The following is a 20231-nucleotide window of genomic DNA, read 5'->3' on the forward strand; positions in this document are numbered from 1 at the left end:
ATCTGGATGTATAGATGATCATATGTAAAAGTATGTGGGTCTGAATAGATGAATGGTTGAATATAAAGAGCGCTAAATTTATTCTTTTGACAAACAAAAATCTTTTTATATATTTAATTTCTTTTATTAAAATTAGCATTTGTTCTGGATATTCAACAATTATATTTCACTATGATTTGTAGTTACTTTTCTAGGAGGCCACTACATGTGTATTATTGAGATTGGTATTTTTTGGTAGTATTTCTGTTAAAACCGTCTTGTATTTTATCACTGTACAGAGCTAGTAGTTTATTTGAAGGTAATTGTGATGTTCATTTGGATTAAATTGTAAGCAAGATAAATAATTATCCAGATTTTCTTTGCTCATATTTGGTACAGAGTTAATTTAAATTGGTCCCATATAATTTTATTACACAATTTTTTAATATATGAAAGCTAATTTAATTTGCTACCGTATTTAAATTGGTACTTTCTCCGTAAAGAAATATAAAGGCGTTTAGATCACTATCTAAACGGCGTAAACTTTGCTCAAAAAAATCTAAACGCTCTGAACGCTCTTATAGAGGGAGTAACATATTATATTCCTCTTTACACTAATGTGCGCATGTTTATCAGTGATGGTTTTTTTGTTTGGGTCGTCGGCGTCTAGTTTGCTCGCCTGGTCGGCCCCATGAGAGTGGCTGCGCCAGTGGCTCTCGTTGACAACGTACATCAGTAACCTCAGAAAGTCGTTCCTCGCGAACGACATCGCAACGCCGGCTGTAGCGGCAGCCATCCGGCCGTTCCCTTTTGCCGTGTGGTAGGTCGTCCCTGCTGAATCAGCAATCTCCTCCGATGCCTGCGTTGTTTAGCGGAGTTTCCGCATCCAGCAACAGCGGCGGCGACTTTTATCCATCCCCATTTTCCCTTGACCCTGTGTTTGTACGAACAGGTGCATATCTTTTCTTTGCCTTACCATGTCCTCTCTCTATGAAATAAATTTTAGGCATGCATAGCACGGTGATCAAATTACTGTTTCTAATATTTTATCTAGCAATTAGACTCTTGGAATTTTCTATTATTTGTTAAATCAGATCTGAATTGCTAGGGAAGAAAGAAAGGTTATAGTAATTGATAAAAGCACATACGTGATGCATACATAACTGATATTGATTTTTGTCAAATCAGTTGTGAGTCCTCCATCAGGTATCTGTGTGAATACATTGTCTTATGAATGTATTTCCACTATTTTGAAGATAAAGTACAGTGGCCGTCCACTTACAGTCAGAGAGAGCTTAAATATAGTTCAATCTTCAGAGAAACATCATCAAAAAAGTGAAGGGCGCAAGCTCACAAACACTATATTTGGGTTTGTTAAATGTATGCATCAAAACATTGAGTTTGCTAGAAATTCTAAAATCAGACTAAATTAAATAATGACTATAGAGTATATACGAATATAATAAGAAACCCAAAAGTAAATAAATTTCGTTCTGATAAAATATTTCTGATATAACAATTTGAAACCAAATAAGGCTGCTATGTCTGCATCACATTATATTTAGTCATATCAGAATGCTTGTAACAATATCTATAATATATCCTTGTAAACAATGTTTTTTGCAACCTTGTCGGATGGACGCTCTTCATCTGATATGAGTATCTTCAATCCATTTCTGCTGGTCACCCTTGACATTGCAACATAGAGTTGTCCATGTGTGAACACTTGCCTTTCTAAGTAGAGTCCAACTTTTTTGAGAGATTGCCCCTGGCTTTTGTTTATAGTCATAGCAAAGCACACTGATATTGGGTATTGTCTCCTTTTCAGAATGAAAGGCCATTTTGAATCACTTGGTGACATGATAATTCGTGGGATGTAAACTTTGTCACCAACGTTAGGACATGTTATGACCTGGCCTTCAATGAAACGCTTTCCTAGCTGTGTTATTGTTAGTCTTGTCCCATTGCAAAGTCCTGCACTTTGATTGATGTTCCTCATAAGCATTATTGGTAACCCTACTTTCAGCCTCAGTTCATGGTCTGGTATTCCAGAAAATGTAAGACTATTCAAAAACTCAGTTGGGTACAACATATCTTCATCTTCCACCGTAGACATTGCCTTGCATGTTGTATCTGAACTGAAATAGGTTACCTCTTCTCCAGGAATTTGACTCATGATGTAGGCATTAATCTGGTCAACAGTCTCGTTTCTTGGGCACAAGATCGCTCTTTCCTCTAGGTATGTTCTATCAGTGTATTTTCTGTGTAAGTCGGGGTAGGTGGTGTTAACAATAGATGCTTTCGGGTCATCTCCTTCATGTAAAATAAGGTCCTCTGGGATGCTAACCCAATCCTCTTCATCTACTGTTGATGTTGTGCCATCGCCGATGTTTAGTATCCAGTTTGCGAATTCAGCTGTTTTTGCTTTCTCTTCTGGACTACCTTCGGATGAATTTAGACGCATATTTTCTTTGAGTCGGTACTCGTCAAAGTTCTTCCATAGGTAGGATCTCTTTATTGATGCAGAAATGATATGTTCCCTTTTCCCCTTCGGTATAACTGGTAGGATTTGCCTGAAGTCACCTCCCAAGACTACTGTCATTCCTCCAAATGGTCTATGCTCTGCGTCCTCGTATGTGAATCGAAGTATGTCTCTCAAACTCTTATCTAGTGCCTCAAAACAGTGCTTGTGTGTCATAGGTGCTTCATCCCATATTATCAGTGACATTTTCTTTATTAGCTCCGCAAGAAATGTTCCTTGCTTGATGTTGCATGTGGACTCATTAGTGATCTTGAGGGGAATGTGAAATCTTGAATGAGCTGTTCTTCCACCTTGTAAAAGAAGTGCTGCTATACCACTTGAAGCAACTGCTAGAACTATTTTTCCTTCAGATCTTAATTTTGTCGTGACTGCTTTCCACAGAAATGTCTTTCCAGTTCCACCATATCTGTCAACAAAAATCAATTTTCCAAGACTGTCGTTGACTGATTCTATTATAACGTCAAAAGCCATCCTCTGATCTTGATTTAGCTTTTGCAGTAACTTCATGTGCTCTATTCTTAAAGAATCTTTATCGTAGTTTAGTTCCTCATTTACTAATCTATTATTTAGATCTTGAAGAACTGAACTATCTGGTAGTGGCATTCCTGGAAAATCTTCGAGGGACTTACCACCTTTAGTCAATAGTTGTTCTATCTCTGCCAGGAGCAGGCTCTTTATTTGTGCCGAGTTGAGTTCCAGGGCCTGAAAATTGAATATTCTTCTTTGCCGACGTTGGATATCCTCAGATAGTAACTCCCAATTTGTTTGCCACAACTTTGCGGGATCCGTCACCTCACAAAATAAAAGTATTGTGCAGAAAAGTTGGCGCATTTGAGGAGCAGAGGCCCAATGGGATGCTTCCTTGATGCAGTCATCCCACTCTTTGTCGTCATTAAGTAGCCCAAGAGCATAACATGCGGATTTGAATGTTGGATGTACAACCCCATCAACTGTTCGAATTTCTTCATATGATCTGCATCCTTTGACGGTATTTAATAGCATTCTCAAGTAGTATTTTTCACCGCTCGTTGGTTGTGCATAGTAAATCCTGCCTATGGTTTTTTGTCCACCACGCCTTTTCCTCCATTCTTTCTCTTGTGCATGCCAAGTCCATTTGGTTGGAAACTGTGCATACGTCAAACTGCGAGCTTCTTCATGCAACTGGTTGGCTGTCATCCATTCTGTGAACATTGTCTTTTCTATGTTCGGCCGAGATACAATTTGATCTAAATCCATTGAGTCTGGGAACACCACAACATGTTCATTTTCTAGGTGAAATTGTAACCTATCAACCGCAGGCTCTCTGTACTGAAGAGGAAACTGAAATATGCGCCATGCGGCTTCACATCCAGATATGTACCGGGCATCAAGGTACCTCTTGATTTCGTCGTCCCTGTTTGTTAATTTGCTAGCTCTTTTTTCACTTTGTTGCTCTTCCGCTTCTATCAAGACGGTTGTTCGATCTTCTCCTTTGTGGATGTATTTGAATAAATACTTTATAGACCTTGATCTGTTGCACCATTCAACATTTATGTGGGCTTGATACTTGACCAGTAGGTTTCTATTGTATGGCACAACAAATCTATTGTCTAGCTTCACTCCATTCTTGTCCACAGTGTTGCCATCATCTCGTCTTCTATATACTGGATAGTTATCTTCATCTATGGTAGTCTCAGTGCAAAAATTCTTGGGGAAATGTTTGGCACAACTTTTATCGACCATGCATGGTGATTTTGGGTGTGCTTGACCACATGGACCATGTATCATATAATTTTGCACTGCTTCGTACCCTTCTGGATCACTATTCTTATCAGGAATTTCGGCTGATATGATTTTGTCGATCTGGGAAGGACTTGGATCTTTATCATCTGGGTGTAGAAACACCAGTATGTGTGCATGCGGGAGTCCTCTTTTCTGGAACTCTATAGTGTAGACAACTGTATGAATATGAAAGTAGACAAATTTGAGAAGAAATGAGTTAGGACAATCATCTAGGAAAGAGTGAATATCTACTTATTAGGTAAACTTACTTGCAATTGTTTGTCCAAATCACTTCCCGTTCTTTATATCATTCATAAGTTCCTTCAGTTTGAACATGAATACTCTGGCAACAATATCTGGATGATCTTCAGGTTTCTGGCCTGGAATCAGATCCAACATATCTTGTATTTCCGGCCATTTTGGATTGCATGTAAAAGTAATGAAGAGATCAGGATAGCCAGCCCAACGACAAATCGCCATGGCATCTTGGTAGTTTGCTGCTTATTTCTTGGACTGCCATTATATGATGAGGGTAGTATGATTCTTTGTCCAACTTGTTCGGTTCGTGTATCTCCATTTTCTATTGCATCATGCAGTCCTCTGTACAGTTCTGTCCTCAACTTACCTTGGTTTGTCCTGTACCAATTTAGTCTCCACTGTTCAATGCACGTTGCTGCATCAACTAAGAACTGCAGGAACAAACGTCCACTCATTTGCAATGTTGAAGCTTGGTTCAGACGTTGTTGTATGCGATACGCATAAAACTCCAGCATTGTTACATACTTTCTTTTACCTTTGCTGCCTCTTTTATTTTCATACTCTATTTCTGGTCTGAAACCATCTTCTCCATATGGAAAAAGCAAGGGGTACTGCATTGACATATAGCTTGGGTGCAACTCTGAAATCCTCTGTAACATTCTGTCTTTGGTCTCAACTATTATATCAAATTCATTATTTTCTCCATCTTGTTCCCCAATAATTAGTGCTGCGACTTCTGAGGCAGATGGTAGGTTGTATTGCCGTCCATCTTTCGACCTTTTGTTGATCAATCTTAGTCTTACATCTTTAATACGTCGGTTTTGGAATCTGTCCCTTGCCATACGAAATGATTTGACTAAAACATTGTGCTCATCAAGCATCTCCAGTAGTCCTTTGACAATGTTTTCATCTGGTTGTGTCTTACTCTCCGTTGAAGCTGATGCATTAATCCTATTCTGCACTTCATTTTCTGTGTCATGTATGTACAATTGGGCAAATTTTGGTTTCGTCACGTCATCTTTAGGAAGTAAAGTGCCAATCTGATGGTAATTCTGGCCATTCAAACGGAAAACATACGGTCCAGATGCCTGCTTATTAATTTCATAGTCAACCTTTCCTCCCATTGAAGTGAATGCGAACATCGAGTTGTACAACCTGATGTTCTGGCGGAAATTTGATGATTCTCCTCTTTCATTGTAACGTAGTAGCTGTCGGAGATACAGCGGAGCTTGTTTCAGTGGTGGTAATTTAACTTTCCCTTCCTTGCAGCAGAGACCAAATTTTGGAACTGTGATGTTACCTGTGCTTGTGCTTCTCTCTCCATGCCACATAATGGCATTGCAAAATTCACAAACACAATTTGGTTTTCCCAGATATGAAACTTGAGTGACATCCTTCGCTACATTAGATACTTCACAGTTATTGCCCTTTTCTGTCCTTAGTCGTTTGCTTGTCTTTTTCAGCTGGAGGATCTCTTTCCTTTTCCGCCTAGCTTCCTTTGCTGCTGCTCTAATGATGTCTGATTGACTATCATTAGATTCGAGTGTTGCTAGTTCGGAGGCTGCTTGCTCAGGTATTTGGATTCCTTGATGACGCCACATATTCCTGCATTTTATTTTGTTATCATTTTAATAATCCAGGTAAATTAATATTTATATGATTATTTTTGGTACTGTGGTAATGAATACCTTCCGTTGTTCTGATTTGCTCTAGTGCGTGTTCGATGCATGTTGACTGCAGCTGGTGAATCCTGAAATAAATGAGGTAAAAAGTGTAACTGATTTTATTCTGAGATATAAGTGAGGACATCTTATACGTAACTGATTTTATTTGTCCAGAAATTCAGAATTGCTGATGATAAATTTGTAAACATGTCAGGCACCACATTGTTCGCAAGGATGCTGAAGGTATTTATATGGAACAGATAGTTTCCTGATAAGATTCTTTTTCGTATGGATTGTTTTCCAACAAAGGATTTAAAATCGCCTAAAATCATTATTCTATTGTGAAAGAAGGATACTTGTGTTGTCACCTTCCAATGAGAGGACGTATATGCTCTGTAATTGGTGATCTGAATCTCAAGTTTATCCCCGCTTTCTCTCTGTAATTCAAGTTAATACAAAGCATGTGTAATGAGATCGAATAGTTGATGTATATATTAATCATTGCAGGAGACATGCATATATTATTTGTGGAAGGAGATAATGAACATTGCCTGCAAGTACTGCCACACGACCTGTCTGCTCCTTGCTGCTGGCGAGAGGAGGGTAATGTGTTGCCGGGATGTGCACACTGTGTAATTGGTGATCTGAATCTCAAGTTTATCGGCTCTTTCTCTCTGTAATTCAAGTTAATACAAAGCATGTGTACTGAGATCGGAGAGTTAATGCATATATTAATCATTGCAAGGATACATGCATGTATTATTTGTGGAAAGAGATAATGAACATTACCTGCAAGTACTGCCACACAACCTGTCTGCTCCTTGTTGCTGGCGAGAGGACTAATTATCGCCTGTATGTGATGAAGGATTAGATCAGAGGCGATGTCTTGCCTGGATGTGCACGAATTGAGTCGATATAGAATTCTTATTTGTAAAGAAGCGTAGGGCTAGAGTTTGTAGGTTAGAGTTTGTCATCTGTACGTTCTAAACCTATGCAATACTTGAGCCGTTATTATTTTGTGTCACCAGATAGATGGCTCCTACTTGAAGTCAGTTTCCATGTATACTAAAATTATGCACGTCTCTGTTTCTTACACGTCTTGTCTACACATTGTTTTTCTTCAGAGAATTGTATGTTACACACACGACTCCTTATCTCGACAGAATTGTTTTTCTTTAAAGAATTTTAATATTTAACCTATTTAATTCCAATTAAAATCTGAGTCATGGATGGTTACGCATGACAGGTCTAGATGGCAAGATGGAAAGACCTATTGATTGGCAATGCAGATTACTAAGTGATGCACTTCAGTTTTAGTCGTTGTTAGTTCCACACACAATGGGCTCTTGGCGAGAACAGATGATGATGTGCACATCGTTGATTGTTTGGCTGTCATATGCTTTCTCTGTAGCGTCTCAACATGTGAAAATTTGTATGTGGTCGAGAGGCCTATTCTGTAGCGTATGAACATGTGAAAATCGCTAATATGTGTACGATAAATGACAATGTTTTTTGTAAAACTGATGTACCGCCCCATGTGGCTGCTTTTCACTAATGACTTTACTAACACAAAGGTATGCTTTTACATTTATTAAAACCAATCTTAAACAATGATGTTCATATAAAGTACAAATCTGATGCTCCTATATGTTCTATTACATGCTAAATAACTGGATTTCCACTAATCAACGATTTGACTTTCGAGTTCTTGATACACCACACTTCTGAATGCCTTTGCTCATCAATTCTTTGTTGACACAACTACGCCTTGTCCTAGGCCTTGAATCATTGTGCTCCTGAGTACCCGCATGTTCTGATTCTTCTTCATGGTGATTGTTTACTTGTTTGTTATCAATACCAGCACATTTGCGAGTTACGGCGCGTTTCCTCTTGGGGCCTGCTTCCATAGATTTTGATTTCATTATTTCCCGACTACCTTCAGTTTTTGGTTCTTCATCAAGGTCTACAACATGAGCTGTGCTACTTCTCCTACCCCTTTTAGTCCGGTTAATAGTGGGTTCATCATCCTCTGGTTCTTGCTTTATAGTTTTCATAACTGATAACTTGCCCGCTTGCTCCTGCGAAAACATTTGTAACAATTAGTGACTTGCAGAACTATGAAAGAATAAGCAAATGCACCAAAAACTTACATGGCTATCTTTTTGAATTCTCCTTTTCTTAGATTCCTTATCAACAACAGATATGGATTCATCTTTCTCTTGACTATCCAGATTTTCTGATTCTTCGACGTGTGTTCCTAGTCCTCCTAGTCTTTTTAGTGTCTATTAGAATGGGTTTATCATCCTCCATCTGCCCATTCAAGACATTGGGTGTGTCAGTAAGAGGCTTGTACCAAAACATTTCAATTTGGGTAAAGTACCATCAACATTCATTATAAAATATGGCTTGCAGATACAAAATAACATAGAGCATTGTAGTAGAAATAGATGATACATGCTCAACATTTGAATGATGTACTGACGTATCTTTTTCAAAATCTATGAAAAAGATTCTATGAACAGTGTATTCTTGATAACCGTACTTCAAATTATAGTCATTCAATCTGAATTGAAAAATCAATCTCTGCCCACATATTTTTTGGATTTGTTTTGTCTGCTCATGGATATCACAATCATCCCTCTATCAAAAAACTTGCAGATTGCTTAATCAATTTTTTTGCTTCTGCCTCAAACATGGTGCAAGTTGTTGTTGCACTTAGATCACATATCTCTAGTTTTAGTTTGTATGTAATAAAATGGAACATGTGGTTAGTGCAGGATAAATTACTAACTTAAGAATGAGGTAGTATGAAAATCACCTTGGACATATCTTCTCAGGTTCTTTTTCACATTTCGGACAGTAGAAGTGGTTCCCTTGTTTCAGTACTTTTTGTTGCATTTGCGGCATCCTATGTAGTACCACTCATCTGATGTATTAATTGACTTAATCATTGCTTCTGGAGTATAAAACTTTTACTATACATTAAAGATTAAATTAGCACATAAAATTTATGAGAAAAGAATATAATACTAACTATAAATACCTGTTTTTCAGATTCATATGTAATTTCAGTTATTTCTTTTAGGGTTCTTCTGTTATAGAGCATCTGTTCTTGAATTGTGCCTTGCAAGTGGGCTTCCGGCTCTATTTCCTCTACCTTATCATCTTGCAAGCAATACCTGTTTTGCATGAGATAAGTATCCATGTATGTAGTAGAACATGTTTTTTCATATTACTGCAGAAAATCTGTTTCACCTTGTTTGAAGCTCATTTGTTTCAGGGATATCCAAATCGATATAAACTCTGGTCGCACCTGTAGATGACAGCGAGTACTCTGTATGCACTTGATATATTAGATTATGTATATAAAAAAGACACGCCGATAAATACATGCCCATTGTTAATACGAATACAAACCTTTCAGTTTTCTAACAGTAGTTGATGTTACTATGACCACACGCCCCAAAGAATCTTCATCAATTTGACCAACCTTATTACCCCATAGTCTAATATTAATTTTTTGATCCCTGTATATTGCAAGAGAAATACCTATTAGCACCCACGATAATTGTACTTATCTAATTGTTTTTAGTGTACTCACTCAATTCGAAGCACAATATCTCGAATCTTTGAAATCCCGTGGGTTGTCTGTGTTTCTTCAATATGTCCTATGTAACTTGCTATGCCAATGACATCTGCTAATAAAGTGGTATTAATATGCATAATACATGGAAGTTAATATTTGAAACAAATATAATCATACCAGATAAGAACATCTTTTGGCTATCTCTTGTGGAAAGAACTTCAACAGTACAAAACGTGAAGCTTTGTTCTGCTATTTTGATATTTTTTTGACCTCTTATCTCTTGAATTTTTGTCGTGTGCAAGAAATTTAGAACCTTTTCACTTTCAACTGGACGGAAATTCATTGCAGACGTAACCTTAAAATTTGCTATCATGTAGACTAAACCTACTTGGATCAATGGTCTGAACTTGTTAACCATATGCTTCATTACCTTGCCATGTATCATAGTACCGTGAAACATTACAGTGCAGCGAGAAGATGCATCAATATTATAGTAACTATTACAACTCATAATAGTGTATTTATGTTGGAAATTCATAAAGTTTCATCATTAAGCTAACCTCTTCATCAAGTAGTATCATGTCAAGGCTAATAAGTTCATTGTTGTTGAGATTAATGGCATCCCATAGCCTAATTATTCTGACCTTGACTTTCCAGGAATCCTTCTGATTGCTAATCTCATGGAGCATATCGTATGCCATTGTTTTGAAGGTAAACAAAATAAGTTGACCTATAAAAACACAATTTCCAGAAGATTACATATTGGTGGCCATGCAATTTGCATGTAATATGAAGTCCAGAGCCTAACAATTTGATTGAACCAATGAAACAAATAATCTCTCTCAGAACTGGGCCAGAAAGCAACAAAAAGTAATTTGAATTGTAAGAAAACACAAATTTGTTGCTTAGTAATTTCTTAGTCTCTGGCAAATCCAAGGCTTCAGTTGCGAAGAAAGATTTTGTCTTGCCCATTGTGAAGTTCATAAGCAATATGAAGTGAATAGCCTAAAATTTTGAATTAACCAACGAAACAAATAATCTCTGAAAAACTGGGCAACGATAAAGCTTTCATACCGAACAGGAGAAACTTCACCAGCGATGATGTTCACGACCGACAGGAGCCTCCTTGATGTTGAGATTGTTTGTGTTAGGATGTAGTTAATTTATAGGCTAGCGTTATAGGCTTGGTAGTGCCATGTTGCGATCTGCCCAAAGTGTCCAAAGAGTGTACGTGAGAAAACCTAGGATCAAATCCTAGGACTGTCAAAGAACACAGTAGAAAACATGAATCCAAATACAATTGAAAAGATAAGGTCGATTTAAATTTTAAACCAGCGAAAAAAATTAGGGACAAACCTGATCTATTCCCCAACTTGGTTTCTCCAATTTGAGAGAGATTTTTCTTTTTTCCATGGGGGGAGGCAGAGAGATAGGAGAGATTCCATGGCGTGAGCGCACCAGATCAATTCCCCAACCATCAGTTCCCTATTTTGCTTGCTCCAATTTGAGAGATATTGATTTGTTTTCCCTGGGGAGGAGGAGACCATGGGGAGGAAGAGAGATAGGAGAGAGCGTACAACCATGGGGAGGAGGAGAGATAGGAGGGAGTACGGCGTACTATTGGTCTTTTTTACGGGGAGAGTAAGAGACGTGGAAAATTTTGAGGGCTATTTTTCTTAGACAATTTATTAAAGGTTACACTACAAAAAAAGCATATGCTTTTGTAATCGATGGCTGGGCTATGTAATCAATATATTTTATTTCAGGCCCGACAGTTGGCCTCAATTTTGACGCGTGACTTATAGGTTTAATCTACACCGTAATAACACGGTCCCACCAGATTAACGGCTCGTATTTTCTGATTAACATGGTAATTTCTTGGGAGTCGCTAATTAGTATAAGTAAGTATAGACACGCTTTATATTACAAGCTAGGGGCCTCGAGGGCTCGAATACATAAGCTCGAAAACACAAGAGTCGGCGGAAGCAACAATATCTTAGACAAGTTTGCCTTAAGAAGGCTAGCACAAAAGCAACAACGATCGAAAAGGCAAGGCCTCCTGCCTGGGAGCCTCTTAACTACTCCTGGTCATGGGCGGCCTCCACGTAGTAGTAAGCATCGGCGGTGGCATCTGACTCCTGGGCTCCGACAACTGGTTGCATCAACCGGAAAGAAGAAGAAAGGGGGGAAAGGGGGAGCAAAGCAACCGCGAGTACTCATCCAAAGTACTCGCAAGCAAGGATCTACACTACATATACATCGGTATCAATGAAAAGGGTAGTATATGTGGACTGAACTACAGAATGCCAGAAGAGAAGGGGAAAACCTAGCCTATCGAAGACTAGCATCTTCTGGAAACCACCAACTTGCAGCAAAGGGAGTAGAGTAGCATAAAGTAAAGTAGTAGTAGTAGTAGTGTTATCAACCTCGGCCAAAGATCCTTTCTCGACTCCCTGCGAGAAAGCAATCCCAGAACCATACTATCCATTCTCATATCCATGTCTCATCTTAAGTATCCAGTTCTAGTTGTATCGATCGGGATACAACTCCAAGTGTCCGTGACCGTAGGACAAGCTATCGCTAGATGTTTTCTTCCCTGCAGGGGTGCACCAACTTACCCACCACGCTCGATTAACTCCGGCCGGACACACTTTCCTGGGTCATGCCCGGCCTCGGCCAAACAATACGCTGCAACCCGACCTAGGCTTAATAGAGAGGTCAGCACGCCGGACTAAACCTATGCCCCCAGGGGTCATGGGCCATCTCCCCGGGAACTCCTGCACGTTGCGTACGCGGCCGGTGAGCAGACCTAGCTACCTCCTTCAACAAGGCAGGTGCTTACGCAGTCCAACCCGACGCGCGCCGCTCAGTCGCTGACGTCTATTAAGCTTCGGCTGATGCATACGACGCAGAACGCCCATACTATGCCCACGTGATGGTTAGTGCTATCAGGCCAGAGGCCCCTCGGATCAAATATTCAAATCATAGTGGATTAGGAGCACGCGATAACAAGCAGAGACTCATGAAAGATGTGACCCCGTTGCCCCGTCTCGAGGACTTGCGGCAAGGGCTAGGAATGCCCGTCCACGCCTCGTAATTATCTCGCGGGCACCTTCCAGGTCAACCCGACTCCACATCACTCGCGGGTACCCCTCAGGGTCGACCCGCCTTTCCAAGAAACAGCTGTAAAGTCCAAGTATCCATGTGTCCAAACATCAAGGGGAAAATGTGACGCCCGGGTAATCAAGCTACAGTAACCCTCTGGTAATGATGCCATGTCACCTCGATTACTGTTGATAATCTCGCGTTAGTTTAGAACCGATCCAAATTCAAGTTTGAATCAAAGTCAAAACAATTAAAGTTTTCAAAAGTCAAAACTAAATTGTTCCTAATGTGTCAAATAATCCATAATAAATGTTGGTGAAGAAATCATCTTTTTATAAAATACTTAAATGCACTAAATAAACTAAAACAACGATAAAATAATTATCTAAAGTGCTTTTAAAGTAATAAGCAAATGCAAAATACTTTATTTAAAGTGCCAAAGTATTTGGGGCTGTGACCTATTTAATAACACCAAATTAGTTGTCGCTTTTAAATTTCATAAAACAAAAATAAAAGAAAATAGAAAAGAAATAGAATAATAAAAAAAGGCAGAACAAACAAAAAGAAGAAGAAAAGGAAACCCCCTTCCCCCCCACTGGGCGACGGCCCAGCAGGCCATCGGGCCGCCAGGCCGGCCCAGCCGCACCCCCACACCCTCCTCCTTATCCACCCCACTGGGGAAAACCCTAACCACCCCCACTCACCCCACGTCTCTCCCTCTCCCCCGATCCAGATCAGATCGGGGCTGGCCCCATGGCCGTCGCCTGGAGTCACCTCGTCGGCCCCGCCCTCGTCCTCGTTCACCTGACGACGTCGCCGGCGCCGCCGGGGGGCACGCCTCGCTCCTCCCTCGTCTGGATCGGATCGGGGCTTGGGGGCTCGACCCCGCCGGCTGCCGCCGCGACCACCCCGCCGAACCTTCCTCGTCGGCCTACTTCCGCTCCGCTCCGCCCCGTCGTCCTCGTCCTCCTCCCCAAGTCGCTTCCCGCGCACCGCTGCCCCGTGCCCTACAAACCCCCTTGTGAGGCCCTCCCTTCCTTCTCCTCTGCCGCACTCCTACCGCGCCCACCGTTGCTCCGCTCCGGCCGCGACCACGCCTCGCACGCTCCGGCCCCGCGCTCACCGCGGTCGGGCCGCGCCCTGGCCACGCGCTGCACTGACCGGCCGTGCCCGTCGTCTCGCGCCCACTACCGCCCCGGGGCCGCGGCCTCCTCTCCGTGCGCGCCCACCGTGGCCGCGCCTCGCACGCGCCCTGCCCCGTGCGCGCCCACCGTGGTCGCCTCCCCCGCTCTGCTGCGGCCTCGTTGGCCCGCGCGCCCGCCCCCTCTGCTCGCTGGCCGCAGTGCCGCTCCGGCGCCCAGTCGGGCTCCGCCCGTTAACGGCGCCCAGCACCCGCACCTGTCTGCCCACGCGCCTGTTTGGCCCCCTGGGGCCAATGACAGGGGGCCCCACGCCCAGAACGGTTTAATAAAAAAAGAATTAAATAAAATTAAATAATAATAATATGATTAATCAATTAAGATAATTAATTAAATTAATTAATCCCTTTAATTAATCTAAATTAAGCCTAATTAATTAACCTAATCACTTTAATTCATTTAACTAAACCTGTTTAGTTAACTAAGTCAATGACTAGTGGGACCCACACGTCAGCGACCCAGTCAACACCTCTATTGACTGCTGATGTCATGCTGACATCAGCAAATACTATTCTGGATAATGTTGAATTAAATTAATTAAATAAATTCTAAAATGATTTAAAACTCTAGAAAATCATATAAAATAAACCGTAGCTCAGATGAAAATACTTTCTACATGAAAGTTGCTTAGAACGACGAGACGAATTCGGATACGCAGCCCGTTCGTCCGCCACACATTCCTAGCATTGCAAACGCGCAACTTTCCCCCTCCGGTTCATCCGTCCGAAAACGCGAAACACTGGGAATACCTTCCCGGATGTTCCCCCCTTCGCCAGTAGCACCTACTACTACGTTAGGTCACCTCTAGCACCGCGTAATGCCATGTTACACTTTGTGATGCTTTGATTGCTCTGTTGTTTATTGTGTTTCCCCTCCGTTACTTCTTTCCGGTAGACACCGAGACCGACGCCGCTGCTACCCAGTACGACTACGGTGTTGACGACCCCTCCTTCTTGCCAGAGCAACCAGGCAAGCCCCCCCTGATCACCAGATATCGCCTATTCTTCTCTATACTGCTTGCATTAGAAGAGTGTAGCATGTTACTGCTTTCGGTTAATCCTATTCTGCTGCATAGCCTGTCATTGTTGCTACAGTTGTTACCCTTACCTACTATCCTACTGCTTAGTATAGGATGCTAGTGTTCCATCAGTGGCCCTACACTCTTGTCCGTCTGCCATGCTATACTATCGGGCCGTGATCACTAGGGAGGTGATCACGGGTATATACTATATACTTTATATACATGACACATGTGGTGACTAAAGTTAGGTCAGCTCGTTGAGTACCCGCAAGTGATTCTGATGAGGGGGCTGAAAGGACAGGTGGCTCCATCCCGGTAGAGGTGGGCCTGGGTTCCTGACGGCCCCCGACTGTTACTTTGTGGCGGAGCGACAGGGCAGGTTGAGACCACCTAGGAGAGAGGTGGGCCTGGCCCTGGTCGGTGTTCGCGGATACTTAACACGCTTAACGAGATCTTGGTATTTGATCTGAGTGTGGCCATTTGGTCTATACGCACTAACCAACTATGCGGGAACAGTTATGGGCACTCGACGTCGTGGTATCAGCCGAAGCCTTCTTGACGTCAGCGACGGAGCGGCGCGCGCCGGATTGGACTGGAACGCCTGCTAGGCTAGGTCTGCTTCCGGCCGCCCTCGCAACGTGCAGGTGTGCAATGGGCGATGGGCCCAGACCCCTGCGCCATAGGATTTAGACCGGCGTGCTGACCTCTCTGTTGTGCCTAGGTGGGGTTGCGACGTGTTGATCTTCCGCGGCCGGGCATGACCCAGAAAAGTGTGTCCGGCCAAATGGGATCGAGCGTGTTGGGTTATGTGGTGCACCCCTGCAGGGAAGTTTATCTATTCGAATAGCCGTGTCCCTCAGTAAAAGGACGACCCGGAGTTGTACCTTGACCTTATGACAACTAGAACCGGATACTTAATAAAACACACCCTTCCAAGTGCCAGATACAACCCGGTGATCGCTCTCTAACAGGGCGACGAGGAGGGGATCGCCGGGTAGGATTATGCTATGTGATGCTACTTGGAGGACTTCAATCTACTCTCTTCTACATGCTGCAAGATGGAGGTGGCCAGAAGCGTAGTCTTCGGCAGGATTAGCTATCCCCCTCTTATTCTGGCATTCGGCAGTTCAGTCCACCGATATGGCCCTTTACACATATACCCATGCATATGTAGTGTAGCTCCTTGCTTGCGAGTACTTTGGATGAGTACTCACGGTTGCTTTTCTCCCTCTTTTCCCCCTTTCCTTTCTACCTGGTTGTCACAACCAGATGCTGGAGCCCAGGAGCCAGACGCCACCGTCGACGATGACTCCTACTACACCGGAGGTGCCTACTACTACGTGCAGCCCGCTGACGACGACCAGGAGTAGTTAGGAGGATCCCAGGTAGGAGGCCTGCGCCTCTTTCGATCTGTATCCCAGTTTGTGCTAGCCATCTTATGGCAACTTGTTTAACTTATGGCTGTACTCAGATATTGTTGCTTCCGCTGACTCGTCTATGATCGAGCACTTGTATTCGAGCCCTCGAGGCCCCTGGCTTGTATTATGATGCTTGTATGACTTATTTATGTTTTAGAGTTGTATTGTGATATCTTCCCGCGAGTCCCTGATCTTGATCGTACACGTTTGCGTGTATGATTAGTGTACGGTCAAATCGAGGGCGTCACAGAAAACCCGAGGAATCACCCCCGGTGAATTCCACTCGATGTAATCATCAAGGTGAACGTAAGAGGAACCACCCCCGAGGTTCACACTTGAGGGGTTGCACGACGGAGTCGTATCGGAAGTGGTTAAGGCGGAATCACCCTCGATGACCACGACCGAATAGCTACACTACAGGGTTAGCATCAGAAGTGTTGTAGAGGTCTCACCCTCGGCACTCGATAGTAACCCAGTAGTGTCTAGCAACTAAGGGGAAAGTGATGTGCGGTGCCGGGGCCTGGTCTTCGATCCCGTTGATCGGGTCTTCAATGATGAAGCAGGGGCAACAAGGACAAGGTGGGGCTCACTGATGGATCACTAACCAACCTATACTAAGTAGTTTAGGATAAGCAGGTAGGTAACAATGAGCAGGTTACAAAAGCAGGCTATGCATCAGAATAGGAGCAAACAATAACAGTAGCAAAATCTAATGCAAGCATGAGAGAATGGAATGGACGATATCGGGATGATCAAAGGGGGGGCTTGCCTGGTTGCTCTGGCAAGGCGGGGTCGTCGTCGACGTAGTCGATCACAGGGGTGGCATCGGTCTCGGGGTCTACCGAAGAGAAGAGGGGGAAGAAACAGTAAATATAAAGCAAACATGGCATCACAAAGCATAACATGGCAATATGCTGTGTCGGGTGTGACCTAACGTATGGCTACACAATATAGGTGAAGGGGAAATTCAACCGGGAATGTATTCCCGATTCCGGACCTGTGTTAGACAGATGACCGGAGGGGAAATGTTCCATGTTCAGATAGTTAGAGGCATCTGACAGGTAAATGGATCGCGTATCCGGATTCGTCTCATCGTTCTGAGCAACTTTCATGTAGAAAACATTTTCATCTGAGTTACGGATTTTTTTTATACGAATTTTCAAAGATTAAACCATTTTTTGGAATTAATTAAATTGACAGAAAAGATAAAATGACATCAGCATGACCTGCTGATGACGTCAGCAGTCAACAGACTCGCTGACCAGGTCAAACTGACCAGCGGGTCCCACCTGTCATAGACAGTGGACTAACAGTGGGTTATTCTAATTAAACATGGTTAATTAGCAGCTGGGCCCCACATGTCAGCGACTATTTAGGTTAACTAATTAAGTTTAATTAACTTCTTTAATTAGGGGTGTGGGCCCCATCTGTCAGTTGCATGGGCTAGTCCAGTCAGCATGGTGGACCGGGTCAACAGGCCAGCCGGGCCCCTGGGGCCCACGGGTCAGTGACCCAGGGACGGGGCCCACTGAGCCACGTCGGCGTCGGCCGGAGACGCGCCGGAGATGGCTCCGGCGAGCCAAAACGCGGCGGTCGAACGCTGGAGCAGCTCGGGTTTTCGCCCGGGTGCACCAAAACGCGTGGTTCTACTTGCGTTCGAAAGCTGAGGCTGCCGCACATCGAGGGGTGCCTCTGGACCGACCGGAGATGGCCGGAGCAGGGAGCTGCAACGTCACCGATGGCGGTGACCTACGGTGGCTCGGCGGAATCGAAGACCTAGCGCGTGTGCGAGCGATCTAAAGCATCGGCCGCACCATTGGGGTGCCCCGAGCATAAGGGTGTGCTCGGACGACCATGACCACGAGGAAAGCTACGGCGGCGAGCTCATCTACGGCGACCGAAGCACGGCAACAGCAGGAGCTCGGCTGGGCGGCGCGTGCGAGCAAATGGAGAAGGAGGGGAAGCAGGGGAGCTCACAGTGCGGCGCAAGACAGGCCGTTGACGGGTTAGTAGCTGCAGGGGTAGCCGGAATCGAGGGATCTCGCCGGCGATAGAGGCGGAAGGGGGTGAGGTCGTGCGACATCAGCAGTGCTTCCCAGCTCCACCTGAGGGCACCAGACGACGGAGTCGACCCCGGCGGAGCTTCACGACAAGACGGCGGAGCGAGGCGGTGGCTGTGGCCGCGGTGACGACGGAGAACGGCGGCGAGCGCGCTTGGGATCTAGCGAGAGGAGAGGGGAGAGGTGGATCTGGGGGAGGGGAGGCGCAAAGGCGAGCGAGAGGGGGGCAAGTGGGAGAGATGGGTGGAGGCCGAGGCGTCGGGGCGGCCTTATCCTCTCCCGGCGTCGGCGCCGGCGAGGTGGTCGGGCGGGGACGTGCCCCTGTAGCGGCACGCACCAGGGGAACAGGAGGGAGGGGAGAGCAACCGGGGAGGGGAGCTGGGCCTGGCCGGCTGGGCTTGTCTCCGTGGCCTTAGGCCCAGGGGCAGGGGCTTTCTCTCTCTTCCCTCTGCTTTCCTTTCCTTTTCTTTTTTGATTTATTCCTGCTTTGCAAATTGCTTAGCCACCATTAGAGTTTTGTAAAATATGTGACTTAGCTCAACAATTATAGTGCAATATTTACCACTGCCAAAAAAATGGTTTGGAGCCAAAATGATTTCATTTGAATTTTTAATAAATGATATGACACTTTAAATTACTGTTTTGATGCTGTTTCATGTTTTTTGAGTCACATAATGAATTTAGGTGATGTTGTTTTTCTGAAGATAATTAGTTATGAATTATTTTCTATTTAATGAACATTTTAGTTTGCATGTTTGAGAAATTTTGAATTTCACTCATAATTTGAATTTGAATTTGACTTTGATTTTTCATCAAGTGATAAATAGCTCAGTAAGCATGGTGACCTGGCACCATTAACATGGGATTACTGTAGCATGACACTGGGGGTGTTACATTCGGTTTTGGAGCTAGCACTTAGGAAATAACATGTCCATATTTCCAAATCAAGAGGGTCTAAAGAATCCAACAACAATAGATGATCAAGCAATAGTGAAAATGACAAAAGGAATAGTAAATGGTTATATGAACAGTAGATTACCAACTACAACCAGCACACACATTGCCCATCACATCGACAAGTGAAAAACTCTAGCGCATGCAGCACAACACCCAACTACAACAACAAAAGAGAAAAACTAGGGATTTCTTCCTCTTATTCTTCTTCTTCTTCTTCTTCTTCTTATTTTCCATCTTTCTTCTTTCTTCTTAACCTAAACTAAACCTAATGTAAACTAAATGTAAACTAAAACTTAAAAAACAGAAATAAAACCTAAAGTAAACCTAAACTAAACCAAGCCTAAATTAAACTAAACCTAAACTAAATCTAAAAAACAGAAGAAAAAATACAAGGTCTCACCGGAGCAGGGGTCGCCGGAGCGGCGGGGCGGCCGCGGGGGTGGAGGAGAGGGGCGCCGGGGTGGCCGGCGTGGAGCAGGGGTCACCGGAGCGGCAGGGCAGCCGCGGGGGTGGAGGAGAGCGGCGCCGGAGCGGTGGGGCGGCCGCGGTGGTGGAGGAGAGGGGCGCCGGGGCCACCGGGTTGGAGCAGGGAGGGCGCCGCGGCGACGGGGGTGGCGGGGCGGCGGCGGCGGCTCGGGCACGGGGGTGGGGCGGGGCGGTGTGGCGACGGGGTTGGCGCGG

At 43.9% G+C, this 20231-nt stretch overlaps 1 long non-coding RNA gene and 1 other non-coding gene across 6 annotated transcripts; one reads left to right on the plus strand and one right to left on the minus strand.

Moving 5' to 3' along the window:
* The first annotated feature begins 648 nt into the window (after positions 1-648).
* Positions 649-7297, plus strand: LOC141025636 (uncharacterized). 2 transcript variants are annotated; one of them, XR_012187828.1, is made up of 5 exons: positions 649-799; positions 6004-6113; positions 6254-6304; positions 6419-6447; positions 6712-7297. It is a non-coding gene; the product is annotated as an uncharacterized lncRNA (long non-coding RNA). The 2 variants fall into 2 exon arrangements; XR_012187829.1 differs by lacking the exon at positions 649-799 and adding an exon at positions 800-931.
* An 862-nt stretch (positions 7298-8159) lies between these two features.
* LOC109736190 (replication protein A 70 kDa DNA-binding subunit B) lies at positions 8160-11410 on the minus strand. 4 transcript variants are annotated; one of them, XR_012187832.1, is made up of 10 exons: positions 11147-11408; positions 10865-10995; positions 10435-10520; positions 9806-9899; positions 9622-9731; positions 9460-9538; positions 9248-9383; positions 9023-9179; positions 8355-8514; positions 8160-8282 (listed from the first exon to the last, which is right to left on the minus strand). It is a non-coding gene; the product is annotated as a replication protein A 70 kDa DNA-binding subunit B (transcript). The 4 variants fall into 4 exon arrangements; XR_012187833.1 differs by lacking the exon at positions 10435-10520 and having other exon boundaries at positions 11147-11410; XR_012187830.1 differs by lacking the exons at positions 8160-8282; positions 8355-8514 and having other exon boundaries at positions 9046-9130; positions 9968-10520.
* Between the last annotated feature and the right edge of the window lie 8821 nt (positions 11411-20231).

Source organism: Aegilops tauschii, chromosome 6 (genome assembly GCF_002575655.3).
Source record: "Aegilops tauschii subsp. strangulata cultivar AL8/78 chromosome 6, Aet v6.0, whole genome shotgun sequence".
NCBI lineage: Eukaryota > Viridiplantae > Streptophyta > Magnoliopsida > Poales > Poaceae > Aegilops > Aegilops tauschii.